We start from the raw sequence: 26,623 nt of genomic DNA on the forward strand, positions 1-26,623 counted from the left end.
TTCCAATTTCCTCCTCCAGCACACTTTACAGATGAGGAAGTTGAGGCAAATAAGGTTAAGTGACTTGCCCAGGGTCACACAGCTACTGTCTGAGGTCAAATTTCAACACAGGAAGATTAGTCTTCCTGACTCTAGGGCATGCACTCTAACACTTAGCTGTCAACAAAAACAACAATAGCAACCAATCTAAATGCTCTTTGAGAGCCATTGAGGGCTAATAATTTTTCTGTAACCCCAGGGTGCATCGGAGCTAGTTGTACTGGCTGACAAAAGTCAATTGTTAAACAGCGTGAGCATCCCTAGCTCAGAAAGTGGTAAGCAATACAGATACATAATTATTATTTTGCAGACTTTCCAGACTTTAGAAAGTAATGGATAAAATGTTAATAATGCAGATTAAACTGAAAGTGTGTCTTGTTCAATTTTTTTGAGAGTCAGTTATTAAATATTTATCAGCACATTCCTGCTGTAACCAACCTGATGATAAGCATCCCTAAATTTAGCTAGGCTGATCCTAGGATCACAGGGATACATTCTATCATTGGGTCATATTTAAACCTTTCCACCAAGGTTAGATCTGCCAGATCTATGTGTGCATGTGCATATGAATCCTTCAGGGACTCAGGATCATGTCTGCATCCTCATAAGATCTTGGAGAGGGACTTAAGCAGAGCTTATTGACATCCCTTCCAAAGCTTGGTGCTCAGAACTGGATGCAATCCCCCAGTTCTGATCTAGCCCACACAGACTACTGTGGATCTATTTTTCCCAGATAGTTGATATTAATCAATGAAGTCTATGATATCATTACTTTTTCTATCCACCACATCAACCTATTGAGTTATGATCATTCAAATTTCCTAAATCATTGTGAGATTTATACAGTGCTTTCCTCACAATATTTCTGGGAAATACTTGGTGCAAATATTAACTCTATTTCATAGATAACAAAAATGAAGCTTAGAGAGACTAAATGATCTTCCCAGGTCACATAATTTGAATGAATCAGACCTGAAATTTAGTCCCAAGTCTTGTGCCTCCAAGACAGGCCTTCCTTCCATTACAATAGTCAACTAAAGAAATCACAAAACAAAACCAAAAGAATGAAAAAATGGAAGATAATGTGAAATATCTCACTGGAAAAACAACTGACCTGGAAAATAGATCCAGGAGAGACAATTTAAAAATTATGGGCCTACCTGAAAGCCATGATCAAAAAAAGAGCCTAGACATCATCTTTCATGAAATTATCAAGGAAAACTGCCCTGAGATTCTAGAACCAGAGGGCAAAATAAATATTGAAAGAATCCACCAATCACCACCTGAAAAAGATCCAAAAAGAGAAACTCCTAGGAATATTGTGGCCAAATTCCAGAGTTCCCTGGTCAAGGAGAAAATATCGCAAGCAGCTAGAAAGAAACAATTCAAGTATTGTGGAAATACAATCAGGATAACACAAGATCTAGCAGCTTCTACATTAAGGGATCGAAGGGCATGGAATAGGATATTCCAGAAGTCAAAGGAACTAGGACTAAAACCAAGAATCACCTACCCAGCAACACTGAGTATAATACCTCAGGGGAAAAAATGGTCTTTCAATGAAATCAAGGACTTTCAAGCATTCTTGATGAAAAGACCAGAGCTGAAAAGAAAATTTGACTTTCAAACACAAGAATGAAGAGAAGCATGAAAAGGTAAACAGCAAAGAGAAGTCATAAGGGACTTTACTAAAGTTGAACTGTTTACATCCCTACATGTAAAGACAATATTAGTAACTCTTGAAACTATTCAGTATCTGGGTACTAGGTGGGATTACACACACACACACACACACACACACATGCACACGCACACACACATAGAGACAGAGTGCACAGAGTGAATTGAATAGGATGGGATCATATCTTAATAAAAAAATGAAATCAAGCAGTGAGAGAAATATATGGGAGGAGAAAGGGAGAAATGGAATGGGGCAAATTATCTCTCATAAAAGAGGCAAGCAAAAGACTTTTTTAGTTTGGGGAAAAAGAGGGGAGGTGAGAGAAAAACATGAAGTTTACTCTCATTACATTCCACTAAAGGAAGGAATAAAATGCACACTCATTTTGGTATGAAAACCTATCTTACAATACAGAAAAGTGGGGGATAAGGGAATAAACAGGGTGGGGGGGACGATGGAAGGGAGGGCATGGGGAGGAGGGTGCAATTTGAGGTCGACACTCATGGGGAGGGACAGGATCAAAAGAGAGAATAAAAATAATTGGAGGCAGGATAGGATGGAGGGAAATATAGTTAGTCTTATACAACACGACTATTATGGAAGTCATTTGCAAAACTACACAGATTTGGCCTATATTGAATTGCTTGCCTTCCAAAGCGAGGGGGTGGGGAGGGAGGGAGGAAAAGAAGTTGGAACTCAAAGTTTTAGGAATAACTGTCGAGTACTGTTCTTGCCGCTAGGAAATAAGAAATACAGGTAAAGGGGTATAGAAAGTTATTTGGCCCAACAGGATAGAGGAGAGGATGGAGACAAGGGCAGAGAGGAATGATGGAGGAGAGAGCGGAGTGGTGATGGGGGCAATTGGAATGCTCGGTGTTTTGGGGAGGGGGGAGGGGACAAGGGGGGAAAAATTTGGAGCCCAAAAATTCTGTGAAAATGAATGTTAAAAGTTAAATAAATAAATGAATTAAAATTAAAAAAAATAGTTGACTAAACTCTCTAGGTCATTTTAAAATCAATTGACATTTAATTCCTTCTATTTAATCCTCATATGAGAAACTTAAAAAAACTTCTCAAGTGTAGGGTTTATACATAGATAGGATATATAGGCTATTGTGGATATTATATATAATATAAATATATGCTATTGTAGATAATATATATATAAAACACATAATAAAATCAGTATACTAATATAGAACATATAGGCACTGTTCTAAGTATTGGTAATACAAATAAGAGAAAGAAAGACAGTTCCTACACTTAAGAGAATGCAATCTAATGGAGAAGACAGCATATGAAAAGAAGATGAAAGAGGTGAGAAGTGGGGGAACCATAGAGAGTAACTGGCTTAGGAGCATGCTGTTTGGTTGAGTGAAAGCCCTGTAGCAAGCATTGTTGATGGAAAATTCATTCATATAGAGACACACATATTCCACATAATTCATGGAATTAAAATGTATATCCATGAGACATGTGTGTACATATGTTTTGTCCTTCATTCTCAAAGAGGATCATGACATCAAGATGATAACATAACTTGCAGTTGACTTTGACTTGCCTGAGGGAGGGCTGTGCAAGGTCACCAACCTCACTTTCTTCTCCAGAGCCATCTGGGTCCAGTGGCCTGATATTCATCAGGATGAATGAGAATAGCCCAGGATGCGGTGTGAGAGACCCTGGCCCTTTCAGGCTAAGGTCTTATCACATTCTCACTTTGAGTGAGATACACCCATTGAATGAGTAGTCTTCTTTAAGTAGTTACTGAAGGGATAGCCCCTTAAATAAAAAAAAAAATCAAACTCGGAGGGAGAAACCCTCTGGGTTCCTGGGTAAAAGGGAAACAGTTACTATTTAGAACATATTGAGTTTAAGTTGGACATCCAGTTCTAGAAGAAAGATAGTTGGAGGTGAGAAACTGAAGGTCAGCACAGAAGTTAGAGAAAGATAGGTATATTTAAGAATCAACATAAAAATTCATGAAAGTTGATAAGATCACTAAGTGAAGCTGAATGAAGGGAGAAGAGAAAAGGGTTCAAGACAGAACCCCATGGGACAACTAAAGTTTTCTTACAAGTGGTAGGACCCTTGGCAAGCACTTAACCCTGTTTGCCTCAGTTTCCTCATCTGTAAAATAAGCTGGAGAAGGAAAGGGCAAACCATTCATGTATCCTTGCCAAGAAAGCCCCAAATGGGGTCGTGAAGAGTCAGACACAACGAAACAGCTTAACAACAAATATACGTATATGTGTAGATACACATACATATATATGAAAGTAATCTACATAAAACTAATAATGTACACATGTACATATATATGGAATATGTGTGTATGTGCATGTATACACACATATGAGTAAAAATGGGATATATTTGTATATGTGTGTATATGTGTGTGTGCATCCTATTAAAGTCCAAGTTTTTGGTACTTGCCCTGGCATATTGAATGAGTTTATGGCAGATTTTTCACTGCCTCTAGTTTTTTGGGATTGGGAACTCATCCACAGTTGGGATTTGAGTGTTTGGGTATGAGTGAGGGCAGAGATGTTTTTCTTTGCACTTCTAAGGCTGGCCAATAATCTAGCTAAAATTTCCTTGGATCAAATTGCTGAAGGAATGCAGTTTTGGTTGTTTTCCATAAATTTTATTTATTTTATTCTGAACTTAAGAAATAAAACAAGCATTTCTATAACACAGGATAGAAAAGAGATGATTATACATGAAATTGCAATTATATTATGTATAATTTATTATTCTTTTTACATATATAATAAAGTTATCATATAACTTTTTTCCTTTTTCTCCTCTCCCATTAGACACAAATATATATTCATGTATTTGTACATATGTGTTCATCCTTCGTTGCTAAAGAAGACCATGACATCAGAGAAATGATGACATGACTTGCACTTGACTTTGTTTTGACTGAAGGAGGGCTGTGCAGGTCACCAGCCTCACTTCTCCTCCAGAGCCATCTGAATCCAGTGACCAGATATTCATCAGGATGACTGGAGATGACCCAGGATGAGGCAATTGGGGTTAAGTGACTTGCCCAAGTTCACACAGCTAGTGAGTGTCAAGTATCTGAGGTGAAATTTGAACTCAGGTCCTCCTGACTCCTGCACTGATACTCTATCCACTACACCACCTAGCTGTCCCATGTATTTATATATACAAATATAGATGTAAAATCATCCTATACATACTTTTAAATTTATCAGTTCTTTCTGTTCCTGCAGATAGTTCATAGGTCCTTTGTAGTGAATTGGGTATTTGTAATAGTCAAAGTGATTTATTCACTCAGAGTTGTTCTTCAAACAGTATTTCTGTTACTGTCTACAACTTTCTCTTAGTTCTGCTCATTTTGCTCTTCACCTACATTGTAGACCATCAGGGTGAAATAAGTGTCCTTTTAATGACTGGAAGAAGTACTTGAAAAAGTAAACAAAAAAGAAAAAGGATGTGAAGAGGCAAAAATGAATTCTTACTAGGGTCAGGAGGTTGGAAGGTGGGAGAATGGGATACAGAAATAAGGAAAGCAGGACAGAAAGCTGATGTAGTTATACGAGAAGCATGAGCTTGGTCCTACATAGGGGACAGCTAGAGCATCTCTGCAAAACCCATTTCTTATGCTCTAAGGAATCACGATATGGATGCACTCCCTCACTCAATGAACTTCAGTGGCTCCCATCAATTCTGGAATCCAATATAAACTCCTCTGTTTGATACTTAAAGCTATTTATAACCTGGCTCCTTTCTACCTTTCCATCGTTATTAAACATCCCCTTTACATATGCTATGTCATGACAAATTGTCCTTTTGTTCCTCATGCAGCGTAGCGAGGTGGTTTAGCAGAGCACTGGACCTGGAGTCAGGAAGACCTGCTTCAAACACTTACCATCTGTGTGACCCTGAGCAAGTCACTTAACCTCTCTTTGCCTCAGTTTCCTCATCTGAAAATGGAATAATAGCACTTACCTCTCAAGGTTAATTGTGAAGATCAAATGAGATGATATGTGTAAAGAGTGTGGCACACTAAGAGCTGAAAAAATGTTAGCTAGTATTATTAGCATTGTCCTGTATGAAATTCTATCTCCCATTTCTATGTCTGTGCCCCAGCTATCCCCTTTCCTACAATGCATGCCCTCCTCATTCCTTCCTCCTAGGATCCCTCATTTCCTTTAAAGCTTAGCTCAAATGCCATCTCCTACATTGCCTTTCCTGATCTCCCAAGTTATTAGTACCTCCCCTCGTGGCTTAGATCCACATCTTTGCCCCAAACATAGATATATTGTAAGGTCAGGGATCATATCCCTTGTGTCTATCACAGTTTCTGGTATATGGTAGGCATCTAATAAAGGGAAGAGATACAGGGATTGCAGCATGCTGAGATGATGATTTGTTAGCCTGATAGATTCCCCTTAATTGCATTCCCTTTTCTCTGCATATATATCATGTTTGTTGTTCTTAATTGTATCCATGCTGACTCTCCCACTAGACCTTGAGGTCCCTGAAAGCGGAGGCTGTCCTTTGCCCTTTTTTGTACCCCCCTCATTTAGCATAATGCCTGACACAGAGCAGGCATTTAATAGGAAGGAAATAAGCATTTATTAAGGGCCTACTATGGGCCAGGCATTGTGCAAAGCACAATACAAGTATTTGGTGTCTTACTGATCCACAGCTCTCACCTATGACTCCAAGAAGCTGTAGCATGCACAGGGCCACATCCTGGTACTGTTTTGGCAGGTGGGCTAAACTAAGTTTAGGATAACCAAGGGGTCTCAAACCTGTCAGTGAGTTAGGGGGGTGTCTACTCAAGCAAGTGAAGTCTTCCCTTGGTGGAATGAGTGGATGAGAATAATTTGTACCAATAGCCATGAAGGCAGCTGAAGCAGGTATTCTGGAGCACTTAGAGCTTGGTCAGACATCTAAGATGCCAAGGTCATCCGCTGCATCTTGACCCATCACCAGACATCTTGAAACTGTCCTTGTCACTGGACTGTGATGACTCTGAAAGAGAGAGCAAGACTGATGACTTTGTGCAACTCTGCCTCACTTAAATCCAGTTTACTACACATGAATCAAAAGACATCACCCATACCATTTTACCATTTTTACCTATCTCAAAGTCTTGTGGTGACAAGCAAGTGATGAAGTGGCAGGTGCAGATACACTGGGAGCTGTAGTCACAACCCTGCACACAGATGGCCCAGGCCAAAAGGTTATCTTCTCACTGGAAGCAGCAGCGGAATTCACCAGCCCCTTGAGGTGTCTTTTAAGGATAGTACTGCTTACCTTCTGGTTTGAGGAAGGGGCTAGAAAAGATGCCCTAAAAATTGTCTGCTTACCTGATCCTGGCATTATTACTGCAGTATGCAGGGATCCCACCCTGCAGTCAAAACAGAAAAAACATGTGCAAAAACTTCTGCAAAGATGATAGCATTCACCATTGTTACATGGAATGTGTGCGCACTTATAGACAACACAAAATCCAGTAGACTTGAAAGATAAATAGCTCTTGTTATGAGAGAACTCAGCAGGTATTACATCCAAACAGCAACCTTGAGTGAACCAAGACTAGCAAATGAAGGTCAGCTTACTGAAGATGGAGCTAGATATTAGTTTTTCTGGAGTAGCTGCAGTGAAAGGGAATGCTGTGAAGCTGGCGCATGTTTTGCAACTAAAACTAATCTAGTCAACAAACTTGTATGCCTACCGAAAGGAGGGAATGACAGACTTATAACAATGCAGTTGCCACTTACAGGAAAACACCATGTTACCATCATCAGTGCCTATGCTTCCACCATGATGAATCCTGATGAGGTCAAAGAAAAATTTTATGAAGACCTGGAGGCCATTATCATCAATGTGCCAAAAGAGGACAAGCTTATAATTCTGGGTGACTGTAATGTTGGAATAAGCTCAGACTGCTAGACATGACAGGGAGCCCTTGGGAGGAATGGAATTGGAAATGGCAACAGCAGCGTTCACTTACTACTCAAGACTTGCGCATCCCCTGAACTTCTCATTACCAACACTGTCTTTCATTTACCTAAATGCAATAAAACTTCATGGATGCACCCTCACAACAAATATTGACATTTAATAGACTATATGATTGTAAGGAGAAGAGATGGACAGGATGTGAGAGTGATGAAGGAATTGTGTGGTGCAGAGTGCTGGACTGATCATAGACTTATCCTTTCCAACCTAAATATTCACATTCAACAAAAGTGGCAGCCCTGAGGAAAAATGACTATGACAAGAATTAACGTTAACAGATTAGAGCACTTCTCCAAGTGGGAACTGTTTGTTGCTAACTTGGAGGAAAAGCTGAGCCAACACACAACAATAGTGGAGCAGAAAAGGAGTGGGTGGCTTTGGTGTACAGCACTGCATTTGCTCATCTAGGTCAGAACACTCGCAAACATCAAGATTGATTTGACAAAAATGATGGGGAAATTCAGAAGCTGCTAAATGGAAAATGAAAACTCCCCAGGGTTTACCAGCAGAATAGTTTATCCACCTCTAAGAAGACAGCATTTAATTCCATCAAAAGTGAAGTGCAAGTGAAACTTAGGGAGCTGCAGGATTCCTGGCTCAGTAAGAAGGCAGATGAAATTCAGTTTTAGGTTGATAGTAACAATCCAAAGTGCTTTCATGATGCCCTGAAGTCTGTTTATGGGCCAAAGACCTATGGTGCATCTCAACTACTTGGTGCTGATGGAGCCACGTTGATTAGTTATAAGGACATTTATCCTAGAGAGATGGGCTAAAGATTTCTATAGCGTTCTCAACAGACTATCATCAATCAATGCTGAAACCAAACCATTTACCTCAGATTGAAGTCAATCCCTCCCTATTTGAAGTTCTAATGGAAGGAGAGGTTTTACATGCCATTAGGCTCCTTTTGTGTGGCAAAATACTTGGTGCTGATTCTATTCCAGGTATTTACAAGGTGTGCGTGTGTGTGTGTGTGTGTGTGTGTGTGTGCGCACACACCTGTGTTCAGAGGTGGTCCATTGCTCATACAAAAGCTGTCTGAAATTTTCTGTGATATGTGGCAAGTTCAGGTTATTCCCCCAGGAGTTCAAGGATACCTCCAGTGTCCATCTCTTTAAAGGTAAAGGAAATAGATTGTCCTGTGACAATTCCTGGCAGGGGGTGGGGTGGGGTGGGATAGGGGAAGAGTCTCTCTCTTAGTAATTGCTGGCAAGATTCTTGCCAGAGTCCTCCTTAATAGACCGATCCTTCACATGGAAGAAGGTCATCTACCTGAGAGCCAACGTGGCTTCAGAAAAGGCCAAGGAACAATCGATAAGGTGTTAACTTTTCAATAACTCCAGGAGAAATGCCAAGAGCAGAACAGACATCTGTACATATATGTAGATCTGACCAAGGCCTTTGATACTGTCAGTCATAAGGGCTCATGGAAAATTACATCAGAATTTGATTGCCCAGAGAAGTTCATCAGCATTTGTATTCTCATTAAAGCTCAGCTCAGAATTTGGGAGGCTCTGAAGGAAAATGTGGGAGAGAAGTAGTATGAGACTAACTAGCAGCCTGAAGGTCTACAGAGTCATTGTACTGACCTCATTGTTGTATGTCTGTGAAACTTGGACAGTATACCAGCACCATGCCAGAAACTGAATCACTTCCATTTGAATTATCTTAGGAAGAATCTGAAGATCACCTGATAGGATAAGATATCAGACACTCAGGTCCTTTCTTGAATTAAACTGCTAAACATTTAAACTCTACTGCAGAGAGCACAACTCTGATGAGGTGGCCATGTTGTTCAAATGCCAAATGTACACTTGCCAAAAAGATTATGGAGAATACTCACATGGTTGTCAGAAGAAAGCTACACAAGGACACTCTCAAGGTCTCTCTTAAGGACTTTGGAACTGATTGTGTGACATGGGGGACACTGGCATAGGACCACTCAGTATAGCATGCCTTCATCAGAGAGGGTACTGTGCTCTATGAGCAAAGCAGAATTGAAGTAGCTAAAAAACAAAAACAAACAAATAAGCAACAACAACAGCAACAACAACAAAACACATCACTAGATGTGCGAATTTGGAAAATCCATTCCAAAGGTTCATGTAGACTATTTGTGCCTGACCTATGGTAGAGCATTCTGAGCTTGTATTGGTCCGATTAGTCACAGTTGGACACACTATAACTTGATTGTAACGTAGTGATGTCCTTTTGGTCCTCTTCAGGAATAAAGGACAACAACCAACCATTATTATCCCTATTTTACATTTGAGTAAACTTAGGGAGACAATAGTTAAATGACTTGTCCAGGATCACACAGCTAGTAAGTGTCTAAGGCTAAATTTGAATTAAAGTTTTCCAGGCCTATAGCTCTATCCACTCATTGTAAAACCTAGGTACCTCTATGTAATAATAATTTTAATTAATTAATTAATTAAATTAATTAATAGGCCCCATATGATCTGCTTAAATTGCCTGGAAGCCTGAGTCCCATGTGGTGAGAGGAGCTTGCTGAAGAGGCAGAACAGGAAGGGTGGAGCAGAACCGGAAGGAAGTGAGTGAGTGGGGTCAGGTCAAAGGGGAAAGAGCACAGGCCCAACTGACACATTGTGACAGTTGATAGTGAGAAGGCCCTGGCTGAGGGAGGGGAGGTTTGAGAATGGCTTTGCCTTCTGCCATCATCATGTTTATTAACTTCTTGGTCACCATTCTGGGTCTGGGATTTGGCTTCCTGGTGTTTAAATAAATGTTTTTCTTCTGCCTTCTATATGGAGAGTCTTCTATACTTGGTGACTGAGAACTATGTTGGCATATTCCTAGTCACCACCAATACCGTGAATATTGCCTTAGTGATATATTCTAATAACTCAATAATTTACGGATGGACATGAGAGAATTATAACATGCTTTTAGGGCATTTATCTAGGATGTGATGAAGAACCTCTTAAAACGGCCAAAAATATGACAAATGATATCACCAGAGGCAACCTAGGATGTATTGTTAAGGAATGAGAAATTTGGTCAAAAGCTAGAGACTTTGGGAGCACACAGGTGGAGCTCTAGTCATTATTACTGATTAAATTTATGGTGTTTAGAGGAGAACCACAGATTTGGGAAGTGAATATGTACCTAAGAAGATAATGCAAGAGAATGAAATTTAGATTTCTGAACCATGGTTTTGGAATACACCTACTAAGAGACAGTGATGTATGCATGCAGTCTAATCAAGAAAATTTTACATTCAAGAAAGAAGATGAGGAGGGCAGCAAAATGACTGCAGAGATCTGGGAAGTCTGGCATCATCAGGCTAACTGTCCCTTTCTTCTTCTAGTCTTCCTTGGATAATATTTTTAGCCCCCTCTCTGTCTATTGGACTAGCAAAAGAAATCTCCGGTGATTTGCAAGAGACAACATTCAAGCAGACAGTCATGATAGGACCAGAATCTTCCTGATGTAGTTTCTTTTCTTCTACCTAAAAGATGAAAAAGCTTCTCTGGGATCTTTTTGGCCCCAGTTTGCTTGGTTCAGGTTCCCAGTCCTCTAGAAGAATAAAAGTCCTAGTCACATGGTGTTTGGAGTTATCATATACGGATGATCTACTGATCATACACATTTCCTTAGGGAAGATGAGTGGGCCATGTCCAAAGAATCTAATTGTCACTGTATTCTTGTTTTCACATTCTTGCTGTGGAAAGTAAACCTTTTATAAAAGTTCAATGACTTGTAAATGCCTCATTTAATCCAAAATTGAAACTGAACTAAGAGTTCCTATGTTAGGTACCTTTACCTCTACTTTGCAGTTTCCTTTTATGCATTGTCATCTACATTTATATTGTGTGTGTTTGTCCTTCATTGCCTAAGAAGACCATGCCATCAGAGAAATAATGACATGACTTGCACTTGACTTTGTTTTGAGTGAGGGAGGACTGTGCAGGTCACCAGCCTCACTTTTCCTCCAGAGTCATTTGAATCCAATGACCAGATATTCATCAGGATGACTGGAGATGACCCAGAAAGAAGCAATTGGGGTTAAGTGACTTGCCCAAGGTCACACAACTAGCGAGTGTCAAGTGTCTGAGGTGAGATTTGAACTCAGGTCCTCCTGACTCCTGCACTGGTGCTCTATCCACTGTACCACCTAGCTGCCTTGGCAGTGCTGCTTCATCTGCTTTTCTCTCTAGGCTTTTTACATTTATATATAAGCTGCTTAAAGGCAGAGGCTGTCTTTCTTTCCTCTTGTATTTGTATTTGCAGGGCTTAGTACAGTGCGTGGTATATAGTGAACACTGGTGACCATTGACTAACTGGTATTGGCCCTACACCTCCAACAAAAGTCAACAATAAAATTCATGACCTCAGATATCTACATATAGATGTACGAAATGTCATTAATCAATAGCATGATCTTGCAGATACAAATGAGATGTGGTGGAATGGACTGGAAAATGAGTCAGGGGGGTTGTAGCTTATTTGAAATGAGCAAAGTAGACAAAAGAAATGGATACAGTAACTTTTTATTTTAGGAAGATATTCTTATCTGAGAGAGACTAGCAATTCAAAGTGAGAAACATGGTAGAGACCATTTGGGTCAAGAATAATCAATAAAAATTTTTAAGTGCTTACTATGTGCCAGGCACTGTAGTAAGTACTGGGGATACCAAGAAGAGGCAAAAGACAGTATATGCTCTCAAGGAGCTTATAATCTACTGAATCCATAAAGGAACAAAGCCAAAGATCATTTAAATTTTCCAAAAAAAAAAGAAAAAAAAAGCATGGAGTATGCAAACTAAAGACCAACCAGCTTTACTTCTATTGTTTGCAAAATTCCATACTAAGAGGATGGTTTGTGAGTGTTTAAAAGGAGGATGCAATGATCACTAAAACCCATTGTGATTTTGTCAAGTGCAAGTCGTACCCCAATGACGGAATTTCCTTTTTTGATAGAATAATTAGATTGCTAGATCCATGTGATGCTGTAGACATGGTATGCAACATGGATTGAGTTTCAGTAAAGTTTTGTCAGAGTTTCTCACGTTCTCCTTGTGGACAAGGTTGAGTCATATTTAACAGAAGATAGTAGAGTTAGATGTGTTTGGAACTGAATAAAGGAACCAAGTCAGAGTAGCCAGTAACAGGTGTTGAGGTCAGTTTGGAGAGAGGTCTTTACTGAAGTGCCCAAGAAATCTGCACTTGTGCCTATACTTTTCAACATTTATTTTCAACAGTTCAACATTTATTTAACATTTATTGATGATTCAGGTAAAGGCATAGATGACATGCATATCAAATGCGTAGAGTACATGAAACTTGGAGAGATAGTCAACATATTGACTGTTTGGATACAAACAGATCTCAATAGTTTAGAATCATGGGCTTAATCAAATAGAAAATTTAACAGAAAAAGAATTCTGCACCTGAGTTAAAAAAAACACAACTACACAGTTTCACAAATACAGGATGGGGAAATAACTAGAAAATAGTTCTTGTAAAAATGTCCTTGGAGTTTTAGTTGACTATAAATGGGATATGAGTCAACTTGATGATTAAACTCTGGTCAAGAAACTGATCTTCAGGGTACAAGACATATTTTCATCATTGCTGCTGACTGAAAGCAAAAATTTTACAAGAAAACACCCTATCTGGGCAGGGAACAACTGATTAAGAGGAAGAGATTTGCATTTCTGAATCACACCTTAAAATATAGGAATCAAATGAGCTTTTGACCAGGGTCAAGGCAGACCAGGGTTGGTAAGAATGTGTCTGCCTAGAGTCTTGCAAATCTAATCAAAATGGCTTTTATCTAAGAAGGAAAGAGGAAGGGGAAAGCATCTTATATGTATCCACCAAGTTAGATACAATAGGGAATAGCTAGCTACAATATAGGAAGAAAATCATAATGAAGACATGAAGGGGAGAAAATTCTCATGGGGGGAGAAAATTCAAGAAAGGAATGAGTAATGAATCCCCTGACCTTTAGATGTCTGCGTAATTTCCCAAAGTATGGGTAACAAACAGGATGAACTAGAAAGTCTAATTTAAGGTGCAAATTTGGCTTCTAATGTATTACTGAAATTTGGTGGGATGGAACCTCTAACTAGTATATAACTCAGAACAAGTAAAACTTACTCCAAAGAAACAGGAAGATTAAAAGAGATAACCTAGCAATGGAGAGAGAGGGGGAAGGAATGATATTGTATATTAAGAAGATATAATTCTGTGAGAAAATCCAGGAATCAGGGATTTGGGATGGTGGACACCAAGAATAATGAAGAATGTTGAAGATTAACAGTAGTAAAAATTGAAGATAGGTAGTCATATTTTGTTGATAAGATTTTCTGTATACTATAAATGATTTCAGCTGAAAAAGAAAGTAGGTTAGAGTAGAGACTCTTAATTTTTTATGTGCTTAGCACAGTGCTTTTCACAAAGTATTTAAGAAACGCTTTTGTCATTCATTCAATCAAGGGATAGAAAAACTGAGGTCAATGAAGACATGACAACAATGATGGAGAGAAGATAGTGCTATTCAATTGTAATGCTGCTTCTGCTTTTTTCTGACAAAGAGAATGATCTTTAGAATGGATTAGAGAGAACAAAAATGTCTAATAGGGAATTGAAACCCAAGATAAGGAATGAGATAGTTTAAGAGAACACTCTAGCTGCCTCTAATGAGTTCTATTCTCCAGGCCAACAAGGACCATATCCTAAGAAATTAATAGAGCTGTCAGATGTGATTGCTGAGGTTTGTCAGAGATCTTTGAAAGATGGAGATGGGAGAGATGGGTTTGGAGAAAGCAAAAGTCCTGATTTTCAGAGAAGAGAAGAGTATGGAGATTGGAAATTATGGGCCAGTGATCTTGACACTGATATCTGGCCAAATTCTAGTACATTCTTGAAGCAATTAAGAGAGGATTGGTACAGCTGGTACTATCAAGTCCTGCTGTATTCTGCTCTTGCCAGAGAACATCTAGAGAATTATGTTTAGTTATGGCCACTGGGTTTTAGGAAGGGAGTTAATTAGTTGGAGGGGGTTCAGGTGATCAGGTGAAGATTGTAGAATATATATATGCATATATATGTATAGGTACTTAAGTATGTATGTGTATGTGTGCACATATGTGTATGTACATATACATACACATACATATATACAAACGTTCGCATATATACATATACACACATCCATACATACACACATATATACACTTACACATACATATATGCATATATATGGATGTGTATATATGTGTGTGTGTATATGTATGCATATATTATATATATATATACAATATTATATTTATATATATAATTTATATATATATAAATGAAGGAATTGAAAGTTATTATTCCTTCCAATATTTTATAGATTTAGACTTGGAAGGGACCTCAGAGGTCATCTAGTTCAATCATCTTATTTTATAGATGATGAAATTGAGACCCAAAGAGGGAAATTGACCTACCCAAAGTTATAGAGTTAATAAATGGAAGAGCTGAGATTTGAACCCAGGTCTGATATTTCCAAACCTGGCTTGTTTTTCATTGCTCCGTGCTGCTATTATGTGGAAGAGAGAATAGGTTTACTATGAAATTGTCCTTTCCATATTGCTGGGGTCAGAGGTGTGGTACTTTGGGGATCTGAAAAAATCTGCATAAAATTTGTTGACTGTTACTTTGTACCATAGAAGAAGACTCAATTATTATGGTATTAAAAGATAAAATATGCTGATATTATATGATACTATACATGTATTTTATGCATTTCCGAGTTTCAAAACTTTTTCTGTCATCTGCTGGCCTTCGTGTGTTTTTTGTGGCTTCTGCAAAACTTCTGCTCCGCCCCAAATTCCCCTTTAATTTATTATGGCAGCTCATAATATAGTGAAACTATGATTATAACTGTGTGTGTATATGTATATATACACACACATATGTATATATGTATATATATATAACCCCAGAAGGCTGTAAAAATGGTGAACCAAATGGTGAAAGGAGAAAATGCCACATAAGAATCATTTGGAGGAACTGGAGATGTTTACCCTGGAGAAGAGAGGACATGACATCTCTTGTCAAGTATTTGAAGGGTGTCATGTAAAAGGGGGAATCACACTTGCTCTACTTGACCCTAGTTGGCAAAACCAGCAGCTATGGATGGAAGTAGCAAAAAAGACAGATTGAGTCTTGAGGTAAAGAAAAACTTCTTAGCAGAGCTTTACAAAAGTAGAATGGGAGGTCTTGATGCTGAAGGTGAAAATCACTTGTTGGGCCTCTTGTGGAATGGATTCTTGATCTGATATAATAGCAGCAGCATCAACAACAATAATATCTAATATTTGTATTGCACTCACTGTGTGCCAGTTACTAAATGCTTTACAATCATTATCTAATTTAATCCTCACAACAACCCTGGGAGGTAGGTACTATTATCATTCCCATTTTATAGATGAAGAAATTGAGGTAAATAGAAGTTAAGTGACTGGCAGAGGGACATGCAATGAATAAGTGCCTGAGGCTGGATTTGAACTTAGGTCTATATCTGATTCCAGGACCAGACCTATGCATTGTGCCACCCAACTGTTTCTTTTATATACAGTATAGGTAATGGTATATATGGAATAGGCTAGGCTAAATTATCTCTAAGGTCTTTACCATGATCCAATAATATTTTTTGTAAAGTATATCAATATAAGCAATTTATAGGCTCTTTACATGTTGGAGAACCCCAACATAAGAAGAGGTTCCCGTGAAGACATTGAAAGTATGAAGAGATTGGTGTAAGGTACTAAGAAGGAATTTAAGTGCATAAAGGATCACAAATAAGGTAGTTCATTACTGACAGGCATGCAGTTGGTTAGCTCCCCAGCCCTAGGGTTCCATGGACACCCAAAAAATAGCTTAGGCATATTATGGGATGCTTTATATATGTTATTGTTGCTGGGCAGATCCACAGGGACTGAGTGGGAGAGGTACCTTAGGGGCAGTTAATCAGTAGGTGGTTTGAACCTCAATTTATTAACAACAAGGGCATTGTGATTAGGAAATTTTTCTAATCTTGCATATCTGGATTAATGAAATTTTCTAAGTTGAGAGCTTTGCTTTCATTGACTAAATGAAGTTGACTAAACTAATATTAGAACTTTCCAGTACATAGACCAGTCAATTAGCTGTCAAACTTGGAGTCATTTCTGTAGGCTAGAGCCTAGCACTAGGCCAGTTCTCACACAAAGCCCCTCCTTAGAGACAGATTTTTCTGTGGTTTTCAGTGTGTTTGGTGCTGTCCCCAGCTCTTTTTAAATCTCCTATTTCTTCAGTCTGGCGTTTCTTCCCATCCTTCTGAAGGGCCTCCATTTCTGAGTTAGAATCTTTTACTTCCCCCCAACTGACACTCTTTTCTCATTCACACTCCCTCTCCTATTGTCTCTTTTCCCCTTACCTCCTGCCCTCAACACCTGGCTCCCTCCTCCCAGGTAGGTTTCCTATTCTGTGCTAAAATTAGAACATCAAGCTGTTTAAAGTGCATTTTAGGGTGGAAGCATTTCACTTAGACCTGTCATGTCCTGGTTATCTTAGCTTCCCAGAAATCTTTTTTTTTTTTAATTTTTAGCTTCTACAGTGTATTATTAATAATAATTCTTTTACATTTGTGTAGAAGGTATACACAGACATTGTCTTGGATCCTTATTATTCATTGATAAGGACTCTGTTCTGTTAAGGTGGGAAATTCAGTACATTGAAGATGACTGACTGATTGATCGATTGATTCATGACTAGCTCATTACATCTGGGCTACACTCTAGTTCTTGGCTTTCAAAGGGAAGGCAGAGCCATAGGGTAAGATGGAGATGGAAAGGAGAGAAACAAAGAACCGTGAGGTTATAAAGAGAAAAGCTAGGCAGATACACATGAACTCAGCTCCATAGAAGGAAGCCTACCCAACCATCTGGTACTTTCAGGAGAGACTATGTGCACAGGGAATTGTGTCCTCTGAGGAACCATACTATCCAATATGGCAGAGATGGCATTGGGAATTTCTGGATCAAGGTCAGAGCTATAGGAACATCAGCCAGCAGCCATAGTAGAGTGATAGAAGATGACTTAAAACAAAGGGGAATCTAGAGCTGAGGAACATAAAGAAATAGATTCATAGTGCAAAGGTACAAACTAGCACCATGTCCTGAAGAAATAGCCACTGTACTCAGAGTGAGGAAGACTTGAGTTTGAATCTCATTTTCAACACTTATTAGTTATGTAACCATGGGCAAGTCACTCAAATCTTCTCTGAGCCTCAAATTCTTTATCTGTAAAATGGGGATTAAAATGCCTATAGAGTTGTTGGGAGAATAAAATCAGATACATGTATTTTCAAAGGATATAAATACCAAAAATGTTAGCCATTCCGAACTGAACTGCCAAGCATTCAAACTATGCTTCAGAGAGTGCAACTCCAACGGACTGGCCATGTTGTTCAAATGCAAAATGTACACTTGCCAAAAAGACTATTTTATGGAGAACTCTTATGGGACAGGTGATCACATGGTGGTCAGAAGAAGTGATACAAGGACACTCTCAAGAACTTTGGATTTGACTGTGCAACATGGGAGACACTGGCACAGGACCATCCAGCATGGTGTGCCCACATCATCCTCTATGAGCAAAGTAGAATTGAGACAGCACAAAGTAAAAGTAGGATGAGCAAATTGGGGTTTCCACCCCAAATATTCACATGGACTATCTGTCCCCAACCTGTGGTAGAGCATTCTGAGCTTGTATTGGTCTGATCAGCCACAATCGGACACCCTGAAATTTCACTTTTATCATGGTGATGTCAATTTGGTCCTCTTCAAGAATGAAGGGCAACAAAAACAAGTTATAGGAACTATGTAAATCTGAGAAAAGGCAATAGCTCTCAGGAGCAATGAGTAATTCTCCTTCAGGTGGTGTTAGAAGCTTAAAGTGGTATTCTAACTTTCTCAGATGGCACCTAACCTCAATCACTGAATGGGTGTTATCTCAATCAAATGGAGACCTGGGAAAGACCTTAGCTTAAAAAGGTCATGGTCTCCCACTGCGCTGGGGACATCTACAATCATCCTGAGAAATATCTTTCTACTGGACCCAGATGACTCCAGAGGAGAAAGGATAGCTGGTGATTTTGCACAGCCCTCCCTCCCTCCAATCCAATTTGCTTGCAAGTCATGGCATCACCTTCCTGGTGTCATGGTCTGCTTCATGAATGAAGAACAAACAACAACAATAGAAATAAGTCTTTTTAGGTAGGCGAGGCTCACTGGAGAGGGAGGAGGAGCACCTCAGGGATATTTCATTTATAGTTTTTCATTTAATAAAACTTATACAAAATTTAATGTTTGTTAGTCTTAGTGATTGCTTGGGAGCTGAGAATCCTTTTGTCTTTTTGTTAGAGAACTTATTTGTATGAGAAGACTCTAAGACTGAACTTGGTCCACCTAAACCAGAACTTATGTTCTGAGCCATGGGTTCCATTTGTATAACACTTTAAAAGTGCTTTAAAAAGCACTTTGACAGCATCTTATTTGCTCCTCATTATACCACTGTAAGGCAGGTAGGACAAGTATTATCCCTGTTTTACAGATGAGGAAACATAAAAAGGCTCATTGACATGCCGCCATATTCCCTGTCCATTAGACCATGTTGGAACACATTCAACTAATAATGATAAGGTTGCTGTTGCTGTTCAGTTGTGTCTGACTCTTTGTGACCTCATTTGGGGATTTCTTGGCAGAGATCCTAGAGAGGCTTGCCCTTTTCTCCTCTTGTTCATTTTACAGTTGAAAAACTGAGGCAAAAAGGATTGAGTGACTTCCCCAGGGTCACATAGTAAGTGTCTGAAGCCAGATTTGAACTCAGGAAGATGAATCTTCCTGATTTCCACCTGATGTTTTGTCTATTGTGCCATGATGTTGATGACGATGACAACGATGATGATGATGATGATAAAGAGCCAACGTGTATATTATCATTTATCACATGTCAGGCACTGTGACGAGCACTTTACAATTATGATCTCATTCTACCCTCACAATAACCCTGGGAGATAGTTGCTCTTATTATCCCCATTTTACAGATGAGGAACCTGAGACAAACAGAGGTTAAATGACTTGTCCAGGGTCATATGGTTAGTAAAAGTTTGAGACTGGGTTTTAATTCAGGTCTTCCTGACATTAGACACCACCTAGCTGCCCTAAAAGAGAATTTTGTAACTGAGTTTCACAAACCATACACCAATGAATGAGAACCTCAGAGCATCATGATAGGATGTGGGATTTACCAATTCTAAAATTCCTTCCCTTCTCTGAGTCTCACTTTCCTTTGGTGCAAAAGAAGTGGAAGAACTATAAGATCTGCAAGGTCCTTTCTAGTTTGAACAATCTAGATTCTATGGTCATGACAATGCATATTATGCTTCCATTATAGATGGTTAGAGCTAGAAGGGGCCTTTAAAGGTCATTTGGCCTGACTTTCTCCTTTTACAGATGGACCGAGGCCCAAGGAGTTAAACTAATTCAGGGAGTGGAACTAGACTAGAATTCAGGTCTCTTGACCCTTAGTACCATGTTTTTTTTCATTTAAATGACAGATAGACACCAGGACAACTCTCTGATACAGCATTTTCTGTCTTCTTAAAGAACTTGTTCAAACCATGTACGATTATTTGAAGCATCTGGATATCCATGCAGGAGGCAGGCCCAGGAAATGATGAGGTCTTTACACAGATCCCCTCTTCATTTCCCTTCCCAATCCTCACCTCCCATCAGATGATTCCTATTGGCAATACAGTCCTTTGCAGGCACTGAAAATAGCTTGAGGTTGATGTGTTACCCCCAAAATAGGTCACAAACTGTGCTGATCTTTTTCCTTTTGGGTTGAAGCCCAGGATGGGACCAGAAGTGTTTTACTTAAAAGCTAAAGTCAGTAAACAGGATATAGTTTGTGAGATGGAAGTGCTGGAGGTAGAAAATAGTGTCTGGAGTGGAAACTGAGTAAAAAACAGTTAAATAGAATCAGAACTAGCAAGAGCAAGCTAGTTTAGTGTAAAACCATAGGTAACTAGACCAACAAGGCATTGAACTTGGCCAAAAGTTATCACAACCTACAATTTCCTCTGAATTTATCCCTATTGGATGGTGCCAACTACCACCACTGCTGTAGCTAGGGTCTTCCTTATTCTCTACGGTAGGATGGGTGGTTATATACCAGTTTGCTAATGTTGATGGGGATGGCAGCTGTGACGTATTGTTTAAAGTGCCTACCTCCTCCTATTGGGTAGGTGTTGATAGGACATAGCTGCAGAGATCCTGGGAGCGGAGCAGAGTATCTGGCCCGGTGCCATGGAAAGTTCTTTAAGATGATACTGGGGAATAGAGAAATGAGTCTTTGCTTTAAAGAATGGTGCTATGGGTGGTAAAAATAACTTGGGTCTGAATGAGTGTGTCAACTTTTTGGTTTGAAGCAGGGGTGGTGGTGGGGGACAGAGTTGTGGTGCTAAATAAAGCCTGATCTATACATAGCTAAGACCACCTAGTTTCTGCCCTGGAATCCCTGACCTGTTGTGTGACCATGCAATCTCAGACCTCAGTAAAAATGGGTACAACCATTCCAATACCACTGAGAACCCTCAATGCTATAGTGAATAGGAAGATCACACCTCTTTAGCAGTTTTATGGATAATTCTAAGTGATCAGAAGATGGTAGAATCATCAGAACCCTCCCTGCTTTTTCCTTTGTTCTGGAACTAAACAAGAACAGAACTACTCTCCTTGAACAAGCTGACTGCTGCCAACCCCCCTTTCTCCTTGCTGTCCTCCATTTTCAGATCATTTGGCCTGCATTTTGTCCTTGGATTTCAAGACGGCCCCTTATGGGCTGGGCCCTGTTGAGTGACAAGCTGTCAGAACAGCCTAGGACTCAGTAGTTTTGCTGTATGATTTAAGGGGACAAAAAAACGGGTGTTTTTTTTGACTGGGGAAATTAGATGGAGGTGATTGCAGCTAAAGTGGTTTTTATTGAAGGTTTTGGAAAACGTAAATGTCATCAGTCTTGTCAAAGCCAGACACAGGAGAAAATAACAGGGCTAACGGCAGCTCCAGATACCCACTGGGACTGCATAGACTTAGAATTAGAATTCCTATTTGTTATTAGGATTTCCACCCCCTCCTCCACTTGTGGGACACGGGGAATGAAGAAGAAAGAGAGGTATGGTGAGCAGCAGGGACGGAGGTAAAAAATGCGAAAGCCAAGCAGTGTTCTTTATTTTTCTTTCTTGCAGAGTTTTGGCATCATCCCTCTTCCTCCCAGGTGACCTGACTTAGAAAGGAATGAAGTTTTAAAGAATTAGGCTTATCAAAAGACCAGTGCTAAAGACAAGAGCCTGGACTGGGAGGAAGGAGGCCTGAGCTCTAATTCCACTCACACTGTTGATTCACTGAGATTGGACAAAACCACTGACATCTCCAGGCCTCAACTTTCCACTCTGTCAAAAAGCAAAATGATTATTCTACAGTTCAATTCAATAAACATTTATGAAGCACCAACTCTGTGCCAAGAACCGTGCCAGGCAATGGGAACAGAAATAAGAAAAAGACAGTTCCTTCCCTAGAGGAATTTATAATCTAACTGGAGAAGATAACACAACAAAGGAAGCTGGGAAGGAGGTGGGGAGGGTGAGACGTCTGGGACACCCGGTGCTAGGGGTCTGCTCTTCCATGGAGTTGAAAACCAAGTAGAGTTGCAGATGGAAAGTGGAGACTTGCAGAGTACTGTTCTGGGTACTGGGAGAAATATAATGAATGCTGTATTCAGTCCTGATGCCTTTCTTCGTGCATTTTGGGGCAAGGAGGATAAGATACAAATAACTTTAAAACAAAATTTAGAAGATACAGCAACTGCATTCCATAGGTACATGGCAGAGAATGAAAGGAGATCTAGGAGTTGGGAGGCAAAGAATGGATAAAGAACTGGTCTTGAAGCCAAGAAGATCTGGGTTCAAGTCCCAGCTTTCCCATATACTGACTTGTGTGACTCTAGGCAAGTTATTTAACCTTACAGGGCTCTAAGCAACTCTTTAAGATCTCAGAAGTCACAAAGAAGGTGCCAGTCTGCTTTGGTGGAAAGAGTTATCTCACCTGGGAGTTCCCTTTATCAATGTAATCACAGACCCCAGTTTTACAGAAACAAATCCTTTTATTAAGGGGATTTGTTCTGTGATGTTTTTATTCAGTCAAAGGGCCACATTTGAGGATCTAAAGGGTCACAAGTGGCCTTGAGGCTGGCTGCAAGTTCCCCACCCCTGGTATAAGAGATTCCTATTGAAGAAATAACCTCCACCAAAGCACATCATCGCCTGATTTGCATATTGTAGTCTTATGGGGAAGGTGGAGAATCTGAGAAAGTTTAATGAAGGAAGATATAACAGTGCAACCAAATACAAGAAAGTAGATTAGGTGTATGGTTGGCCAGGAAAGTTAGAGGATTGTAGAAGCTAAAGGGGCAATGAGGTGACTCAGTGGAAAGGTTGCTTGGCCTGGAGTCAGGAAGACTAGAATTCAAATCTGATCTCAGACATTTATTAGCTGTGTGAACCCTGAGCAAGTCACTTAACTGTTTGCCTCAGTTTCCTCATTTGCAAAATGTGCTGGAGAAGGAAATGACATACCACTCCAGTATTTTTGCCAATAAAATCCCAAATGGGGTCACAGAGAGTCGGACACAACTGAAAATGACTGAAAAGCAACAGCAAAAGCTAGAACGGTAGGCTGCTACCAAACTGTGCAGGGCTTTGAAGGCCAGCCACAGGAATCTGTCCATTATCTGGTTCATAATAAGGAACTAAAGAATATTTGCGAACAAAGGAGAGGCTAGAGAGATCTGGAAAAGGTTAGAAGGGTAAACTGTAAGGAAAAAGAGAGGAGGATCACAAAGACCTGGGAAGCCAACGCAACAGTATTTTAGATAGGTGTTAATGAAAGTCTCTGATGATCTTGGGAGTGGGATTAATTGCTGTCATTTATACAGTACTTCAATGGTTGGTAAAAAAAAAAATCATTTGATGTTAGATAAAAGAGTAACAAGAATTTGCTAAGTGCCTGCTATGTACCAGGCACTGTGCCGAGCATATTGCAAATGTTACCTCATTTAATCTTCTCTATAACCCCGGGAGGTGGGTGCTATAATTATGGACATTTTGAAGTTGAAGAAAGTGAAGCAAAGTGTTAAGTGACTTGCCCAGGGTAACAGAGCGAGCATATGTCTGAGCTGGATTTTAAATTCGGTTCTTCCTGACACCAAGGCGAGCGAGATTTCAGTTACATCTGAAAATGAATATAAAGCTTTCAAAGCACTTTGCATAATTTCATTTAAGTCTCCCAAACACCTGAGGTAAGTATGAGGTAGCATTATCATCCTTTTTCATATAAATAGTAGAAATGAGAGGTGGAATCTGAATCCAATTCTTTTTGACTTTCAGGCCAGTGCTCTAGATATCACATTATTTGAACTATCTTCATAGAAAGGAGAAAAGGAAAGATGAAAGGGATATTTCAGAGGTAGAATCAATTGTTCTTGATAATTAATTAAATTAGAGGGCAACTAGGTGGTACAGTAGATAGAACACCAGGTCTGGAGTCAGTAAGACCTGACTAGACCCTCACTAGCTGTGTGACCCTGGGGAAGTCACTTCACTCTGTTTGCCTCAGTTTCCTCATCTTTACAATGAAGTGGAGAAGGAAATGGCCAACCCATCCAGGATCTTTGGCAAGAAAACCCCAAATGGGCTCATAGAGAGTTAGACATGACTGAAATGAGTGAGCAACAGCAGATTGATTAGATACATAATGGGAAACGAAAGGGAAGAGTCAAAGACAGTACTAAGGTTTTGAGCACAATTGAGTGGTGCTGTCGTGGACAAAAATAATAAGGTTACATTGGACATGTTGTGTCTGAGATGCCAGTGGTAGAGATGGCCTGAGCACCCACTCTGAGGAACATGAAAAATATAAGAAGCAGTACCTTCCCTCAGGGAACTCAGAGCCTAAGCTGGAGAAATGAGGCAAAACTGCATAATGATATTAAAGAAGTAACACAAAATGGTACCTCACTGGGGCTCTGATGGTAGCAGGGGCAGGCCAGATTTGATGGACTGACTTAGGATGTGAAGATGGGAGGGACAAGACAGGTGGGATGCAAGTGCCATTGATCAAAAGAGTCAAGTCACCTACAGAAGAATAGGCAGGTGCTCAGCAAGGAGAGTGGTCCTCACAGGGCAGGCAGACTATCTCAGAGAGGGACAGCAGCAGATCTTGTTAGGGACTTGTTACAGGACAGGTGAAGATTTAGGACAGGAAATCCATTCCCTTTAGAAGACTGTGTTACCAGGCAGGGTTTCATTCATAAGGAAAATTACTGTGGAACCTGGTTCCAGGGAATCTGGAGTAGCCAGGTCAATGGGAGACAAGCTGAGTAGGGATACTGCCAGAGACTGAAGTGGGGTTGACTTTATAGGAGATAGGGGTGAAGCTCTCCCACTACAGGAGATAGAGGAGGGGTTCTTAACTTTTTATATATGATGGTCCTATATAATTAACAGTTTGGTGAAGTTTATGGATCACTTCTTGGAATGATGTTTTAAAATGTATAAAATATATAGGATTACAAAGCAAATGATATTGAAATACAGTTACAAGTGCTTGCATTTATACTGTTGTTTTAAGGCTTACAAAATACTTTTCATATGTTAGTCTCAGTTGAACTTCACAATAACCCTATGAAATGTTATTCCCATTTTCCAGATAAGGAAACTGAGGCAGAGAATTTAGTGATTTGTCCAGGACTGCAGAGCTATGGTTTGAATTCAGGTCTTCCAGACTCCAAATCCAGTTTTCTATCCATAGAACCATTTATCTATTAGCTATCAAATAAATTTATGGAGCCCATGTCAAGAACTCTTAGACAGGAACTCAAAAAAGTGGAAACAAGCAGGTTAGTATAACAACACAAGATGATAGTTAAAGAGTAGCCCCATGTCAGGGCTACTCTGACCCTACATATGTTGTTATTCAGTCATGTCCGACCCTTCATGATCCCATTTGAGGTTTTCTTGGCAAGTATACTGGAATGGTTTGCCATTTCCTTCCCCAGCTTATTTTATAGATGAGAAAACTAAGGCAAACAGGATGAAGTGACTTTCCCAGGGTCATACAGTTAAATAGTGTCTGAGGCTGGATTTCAGCTCAGGTCTTCCTGACTTCAGGTCTCTTACTCTATCCATTGTGCCACCTAGCTGCCCCAATTAGGTAGCTCATTAGCAAAGTTGGCTGTTTCCTTAAGGGTATCTGAACATTTGTCCCCTGTGTGAGGTGTCCTGATTTTTTATTCTTTTTCAGAAGCAGGGAAGGGGAAGCCAAGCCCTTCAGGGCAAGTTCATTCCTTAAAGAAATTTGCTTCCACCTATCTACTTTATGAAGATCATCACTTCCCCAAAAATCCTCTTTGGCAAGTAGTTGCCCAGACCCTCAAGTGATTTTTGGATTAAATAAGGCCCATCAGACACCAGTTGCTATTTCCAACGTTTCTCTTAGTTCCCTGACTAGAGCTCCTTCCCCAGTCCATGAGTTTAAAAGCCTGATTCTGAATCTGGTGTATTCTACAATAATTCCATAGTCCTACCTCCCTCGGTCAAGAAAATGAATATTCTCCTTTCATTCTTCTTCCTTATCCGCCCCACCCCCACCCCCCTTTTTTGCCTTAGGGAAGACTGTGAGTCTGAGTTTGGTAGTTTCTGGGTTTTAAGATTTAGCTCAGCTGCCCCTCCTCCCTTATTTGGTGGGGGAGGAGTTTAAAACCTTTCTTTATATCCAAAATCTAGCC

Source organism: Notamacropus eugenii, chromosome 1 (assembly GCF_028372415.1).
Source record: "Notamacropus eugenii isolate mMacEug1 chromosome 1, mMacEug1.pri_v2, whole genome shotgun sequence".
NCBI classification, from domain to species: domain Eukaryota; kingdom Metazoa; phylum Chordata; class Mammalia; order Diprotodontia; family Macropodidae; genus Notamacropus; species Notamacropus eugenii.